The following is a 6000-nucleotide window of genomic DNA, read 5'->3' on the forward strand; positions in this document are numbered from 1 at the left end:
TCTCAATCGGTGCAGTTGGCTAAGTGGATTCAGGAGTTCACGGCTCCCCTTCGTCAGATGAATTTACAGGGGTGTCTATAACACTGGTAGCATGTTGACTCCAGACTGGGGGTTTCGACCCAAGCGCCCCCCCCCCCCCCCCCCCCGGACTCCTCAAGTGGTCGACGTGCTTTCTGACAGTCTTCCCTCTGACATTGACCACATATGACACCAGCCCCGACTGGGCCACAATCTGTCCAGCTAGCCACAGAGGTCCTGAAGCAGAATTACGGACCAAAACCAGGTCTCCCACCCGGAACGACCTGTCACCCCCTCTGCTCTTCCCATTGGCTCCTCTGAGAGACCGGACGTGCTCCCACCCTCCCTGCCAAATTCGGAAACACGAGATCTCACCGGGTCCTCAGGCAATGACCCATGAGCAACTCAGCAGATGCGACCCCTGTGGTGATTGGAGGGTTGATATATGCGAAAGCCAGAAATTGGCCAAATGCTGGCGAAGTGGTTTATTAGTTTGCTTTTGCATTGCATTCTTGAAGATCTTTTTTTAAAAAAATGTTTTTATTGAGGATTTTTGTAATATACAGAACAAAGGCAAGGGTGGACATACATTGAAAACAAAAGTAAAATAAAGAGAAATATATATACAACGGTCATCTTCTGTTATTTACGTTGATTATCTTTCATTATTTACAATGGTTATAGTTTCTTGTTTTTCATTTTCTGGTAGGCGTTTGGTTCTAGTTGGGTCCCCTGCTCCCCTCTCCCCCATTTCTTTCTGACCTCCCCCCTCTCCTTCTGGCTGTCTGGCGTGCCTTCTTCACTCGTCAGCTCTTACACCCTGATCCAGTTGGGTTGGCGCGATACAGTCTATTTTATTATTTGTTGGGCATGGTTGGGCTCCATGCCTCTTTATTCCCCACTCCCAGCCCTTTGTGGCTGCCTTCTCCCTTCCCCTGGCTTATTGGCTGTTGGCTACCCCTTGAGAGAAACATCCTCCCCCCATCCCCTGGTGTGGGGGAGGTTCCTTGTGCGGCGGGTCAGTCCTTCTCGCTCTGGTGAGGCCCGCGTTTCGCTGCCTCATGTGTCAGCCAGCTCGGCCATTTGTTTCTCCTGGCTTTTTCCACTCCTGGTTTCCATGCGGCCTCTGGAGTGACTGTTGTTTGGTGTTTTCCCTTCGTATCATTGCTTGTTGAGCTGTGGGGATGTTTTATCCTTGGTATTAGTGGGCTATCTCGGGTGCAAAAAGCCTATTTTCAGGTTCGTGGGAGGAGAGCCACCGATGTGTGATTTCTCAGCACATGCCTGTCACCGGAAATCGCATTCTTGAAGATCTGAATGGTTCTTTCGGCCGAAGCGTTCAATGCAGGGTGTTATATGCCATTAGCTCATACGAAAACCTGAAAGTTGTCACCTATAAAGGGGCTGCGATTGTCCGACATGATGGATTCCTGAAATCACGTGGCTGCTGAGGTCATGGTCTCCATCTCTTGAATAGACAGTAACTTTGAGTGGGCATCTACAAGAACTAAAAACATCTTTCCCATGAAAGGGCCCTTAGTCAACGTGGACCTGGGTCCAGGACGACCTGGCCGTCCAAGGTTGGAGAGTGACCGACAGAAACAAGGACTGTTGCATTTGACAAAGGTAGCACTGTTGCTCCAATTTTTCAATGGCTTTATCTATGTCAGGCCACCAGCTCCACCTTCCTGGCTGGAGGCGGAACGACTACTATGATCCCCACAAAATCACACCGTTCTTGCCCGTCAATGCGTCGTGACAGGTAAGATTGGTCCTGCGTTGCTCAAATTTCTCATAGCACCACCCAGTCTGTATCATTCTCTTTACCTTTGATAGTTGGGGTCTCTCTGTCGTGTCCAGTTGCAAATGCAAGTCCTCGGTTTTGGAGTTTTGATAAGAGCTTGGCTGGGATTATGGTGTTGAAGGCAGAGCTGTAGTCAATGAATAGGCGTCTGACGTAGGAGTCCTTGATGTCGAGATGCTCCAGGGTTGGGTGAAGGGCCAGGGAGATAGTGTCCGCTGTGGACCAGTTGTGGCGGTATGCAAATTGCAGTGGATCAAGGCCTGTGGGAGTATGAAGTTGATGTGTCTCATGACCAACCTCTCGAAGGAGGGGGAGACAACTCAACAAATCTACATTAGCAATCCGTATGCTGAGCCAGTGCAGGGAAGCATGATTGTAGGGCGCCAGCAGCAAGGCTCAATGTCGCACCCTAGCCGAGGTGATGGACGGTATGGGCTTGTCTCCCCTTAAATGTCCAATGTGGCGGCATCAGACATACCCTGGAGGCTTCCAATATTTATCAAAGAGGTTTATTGACGAAAGGCAAAAGCAGGTAAGTAACAGGCACAGAGCACAATATAACAGGTCTTAACACTTCGACCCCGGGATCCACACAGCCCAGGGTCCTGTTCCCAGGGCCCCGCGCAAACCCCCTATTGGCTGGGGTTCGTGCACTCCCGCACGATTGGCTCCAAGCCAGTCACATGGTCCGTCGAGTCCACCCTCTTAAAGGAGACCGCGCTATCACAATAAGCAAAACCGCAAACCTGGTTTTCTGCAGCTGAACTCAAATTAACACTTTCAGAAAATAGAATTGAACAATTCAGCCAAGTAGATTTTAAAGAACTTTATAACTGGGGGACCTATACTCCAAAGTTGGGATCAACAAGTGGTGAGCCAACAGGCACAAGGGGCTGCAACATGGCTGGGGTTAAGGATGGTTCATTTGCCAGTTTCCCAGAGGACAATTTTAAAGACCTCAAATAGGGGGCAAGATCTAACAAAAAAAAACAGAGTCTGGATTAGAGGGGTCGTTCCCGGCGCTACCACTATCTAATGTCACTCTGGTTTTTTTGAGAGTCAGAGCGGCGATTTAAAAAGAGCGGGGGCCAAGAGTCTTCGATAGGGTGAAGTGCAGGAACGATTAAATGACAAAAAGGATGATGGTGCAAGTTAAAGGTACTATGCAGGCCTTGTTCTGGGATAAATAATGGATTTGTGAGGCCGGGCAACAACAAAAAAATAAAGGGAGCATGCATAGCAACTAGATTTTAAAGGGAATATTGCCTACAAGTGGCACGGTAGCACAGTGGTTAGCACTGCTGCATCAAAGCGCCAGGGGCCCGGGTTCAATTCCGGCCTTGGGACTTGAGCTCTGAATCAGCTGGGAGGACAGGCATGTCCTTGTAGAAGTCATTAGCACAACTAGCGAGGCCATGATCATCCAAAACATACTCCGCTGTGTCGCCCATCTGTTTAGGATGCCAAAGTCCTGACTGCCAAAGCAAGTCTTCTTCATCCAGCTCAAGGAAGGAGAACGAACACGAGGAGGACAAAGGAAGCTCCTCAAAGACACCTTGAAGAAGGGGGTAGTGTTGGCGGTTTACGGAGCTATTTTGGAAGAGGAGGAGGCACCACTAGAAGGGATCAAAGCAAAGTGGGAGGAAGAGTTGGGAGAGGGTATGGAGGAGGGGTTCTGGTGTGAGGTGCTCCGAGAGTGAACGACTCTACCTCATGCGCGAGGTTGGGGCTGATGCAGCTGAAGGTGGTATACAGAGCACACCTCACAAGGGCGAGGATGAGCCGGCTTTGAGGGGGTAGAAGGTGTGTGTGAACGTTGTGTGTGTGTGTGTGTGGGGGGGGGGGGGGGGGGGGGGGCGCGCGTGAATCACGTTCATATATTTTGTTCCTGGCCAAAGCTGGAGGATTACTGGAAGGAGGTTTTTAGGGTAATCTCTAAAGTGGTGCACGTGAAACTGGACCTGGGCCCTCGGGAGGCCATATTCAGGGTGTCAGACCAGCCGGGGTTGGAAACGGGTGCGGAGGCAGATGTTGTAGCCTTCGCCTCTTTGATTGCCTGAAGGTGAATCCTGTTGGGATGGAGAGCAACCTCTCCACCCTGTGCCCTGGCGTGGCGGGGGGACCTGTTGGAATTCTTAACTTTTGAGATGGTCAAGTTTGAATTGAGGGGAAGGATGGAGGAGGTTCTACAATTCATTGGCATTATTCATTATGCACTTTCAAGAATTAGATAACATCGAACATTGGTGAGGGGTGGGGGGTGGGGGGACGACGACTGTATGTGTTAATGGTGACTTATGGGTGATTCCTGATTCCTTTTTGTTATTTGTTTATGTTAACATGCGGGCTGCTGTCTGGGAGTTTGTTAGGAGGATGGGATTGCTGTTGTTGATATGGGGATTGACATTACATTCGTTACTGCTTATTATTTTGTTGATGGGTGCAAATTTGGGAGAAAATGTGAAAAAGGAGAATAAAAATATTTAAAAAGACACCTTGAAGGTTTACCTCAAGAACGTAGACGTTAATGCCTGTGGGACCTTTGCTGAGAGACCTACTTGGAGGCACCTCCTGATTGAAGGGTCACAATTCTTCGAGAACAACCGATGGCAAGAGGTGGTCTGAAAAAGGAGCCTGAGAAAGGAATACCTGCGACCTAGCGTCCAAGTACTGATCCCACCTTTTGGAAAGTCTTGCCAAGTGAGTGATTGACACCAGTTAAAGTTAAGCGTTAAGTTGAATGTAATGCCAAGACCCACAGAACCAGTGACCAGTAACACGGAGTACCTTTGGTGGACAATCATACTGTTAGCAAGTCATCACCGCATTCTATCCATTATAGCTCCTTTGATGGAATAACATCCTCATGCCAAACCAAAGTTTAAAAAAAATCTTTCTTTCATTTTCTGTGACTCCAAACTCACTTTTTACAGTAAAGTACCTTTTTAAAAAAAATAAAAAAACAATCTTTCTTGTTAGAAGTAGACTTACATTAACACTGCAAGTTACTGTGAGAAGCCCCTAGTCACCACATTCCGGCGCCTGTTCGGGTACACAGAGGGCGAATTCAGAATGTCCAAATTACCTAAAAGCACGTCTTTCGGGACTTGTGGGAGGAAACCGGAGCATCCGGAAGAAACACGCGCCGACATGGGGAGAGCGTGCAGACTCCGCACAAATAGTGATCCAAGCCGGGAATTGAACCTGGAACCCTGGCACTGTGAAGCAACAGTGCTACCCACTGTGCTACCATGCCGCCCAATGGAATTAACAGTCTCATGATAAACAAAAGTTTTTTAAAAATCTTCCGTTTACATTATTTTCATTTGAAACATTTTTTAAACGCTAAACATAAATAATATAAAACATTAACCTGTCAAATGGTTCCTGATGTCTCCTGCCTCTGCTTGATGATCCAGGATTGAGAAATGAAACTGCAAATAAAAAGGTGTCTGCACTTCCAGGTTGTTACGCGACTTAATGATACACAGAATAAGTTACGGGCCTTTATTTCCAGTCCACCTTTGTCCTTTTTCAAAACTGCCTCAAATCACGCTGAGTTATCCCCCACTGACATTTCTACCATGTGTGTGGCTTCATTTCCTAAAACTAGGTGAATATTGCCCCCTCTCTTGTAGGACTTTCTATGTGCTGGCTCAAAAGGCTCTCTGGGTGCACTTTAAAACTTCTGCCCTATCTAAGCCTTTCACAGTTTGCCTATCCCAATTAACATCGGGGACGTTGAAATCTTCCTATTCTGATCCTATTGGTTTTACACTTTGCCTACATATCTGCTCTTCTATCTCTCCCTGACTGTTTAGGGAAATATAGTACGCTCCCAGCAATGTGTTTGCCTACTTTTTGTTTTTAAGTTCCACCTATATGGCCTCAACTGAAGAGCCTGCTAACATATCATCCGTCCTCACCACATTAATTGACTCCTTGATCAATATCGCAACACCACGTCTGCTTTTACAGCCCCCACCCCATCAACACATCTTGCCTGAAGATTTTATATTGTGGGATATTGAGCTGCCAGTCCTGCCCCTCCCTCAACCTGTCTGTATATTTTTGTTGTTAGTCCAAAGAGAAAAATAAGTAGAGGTGCCACGCTCTAAGTTCGTGGAAACACAATGCATGGTTTATTTGGAGATGTTGCTTCTACAGGGTAGGATGGT

The 6000-nt window shown here is 47.6% G+C and overlaps 1 protein-coding gene across 2 annotated transcripts in view; it reads right to left on the reverse strand.

Moving 5' to 3' along the window:
* Positions 1 to 5392, reverse strand: part of LOC140394404 (acyl-coenzyme A synthetase ACSM3, mitochondrial-like) — a 79124-nt gene extending 73732 nt beyond the window's left edge. Inside the window, exon 1 of one of the 2 annotated variants that reach the window (XM_072481646.1) lies at positions 5196 to 5392. The gene's annotated coding sequence lies outside the window, so the exon portion shown is untranslated. The remainder of the gene's footprint in view (positions 1 to 5195) is intronic. The other variant, XM_072481647.1, reaches the window with a different exon arrangement.
* Between the last annotated feature and the right edge of the window lie 608 nt (positions 5393 to 6000).

The sequence above is a fragment of the Scyliorhinus torazame genome, chromosome 17 (genome assembly GCF_047496885.1).
Source record: "Scyliorhinus torazame isolate Kashiwa2021f chromosome 17, sScyTor2.1, whole genome shotgun sequence".
Taxonomy (NCBI): Eukaryota; Metazoa; Chordata; class Chondrichthyes; order Carcharhiniformes; family Scyliorhinidae; genus Scyliorhinus; species Scyliorhinus torazame.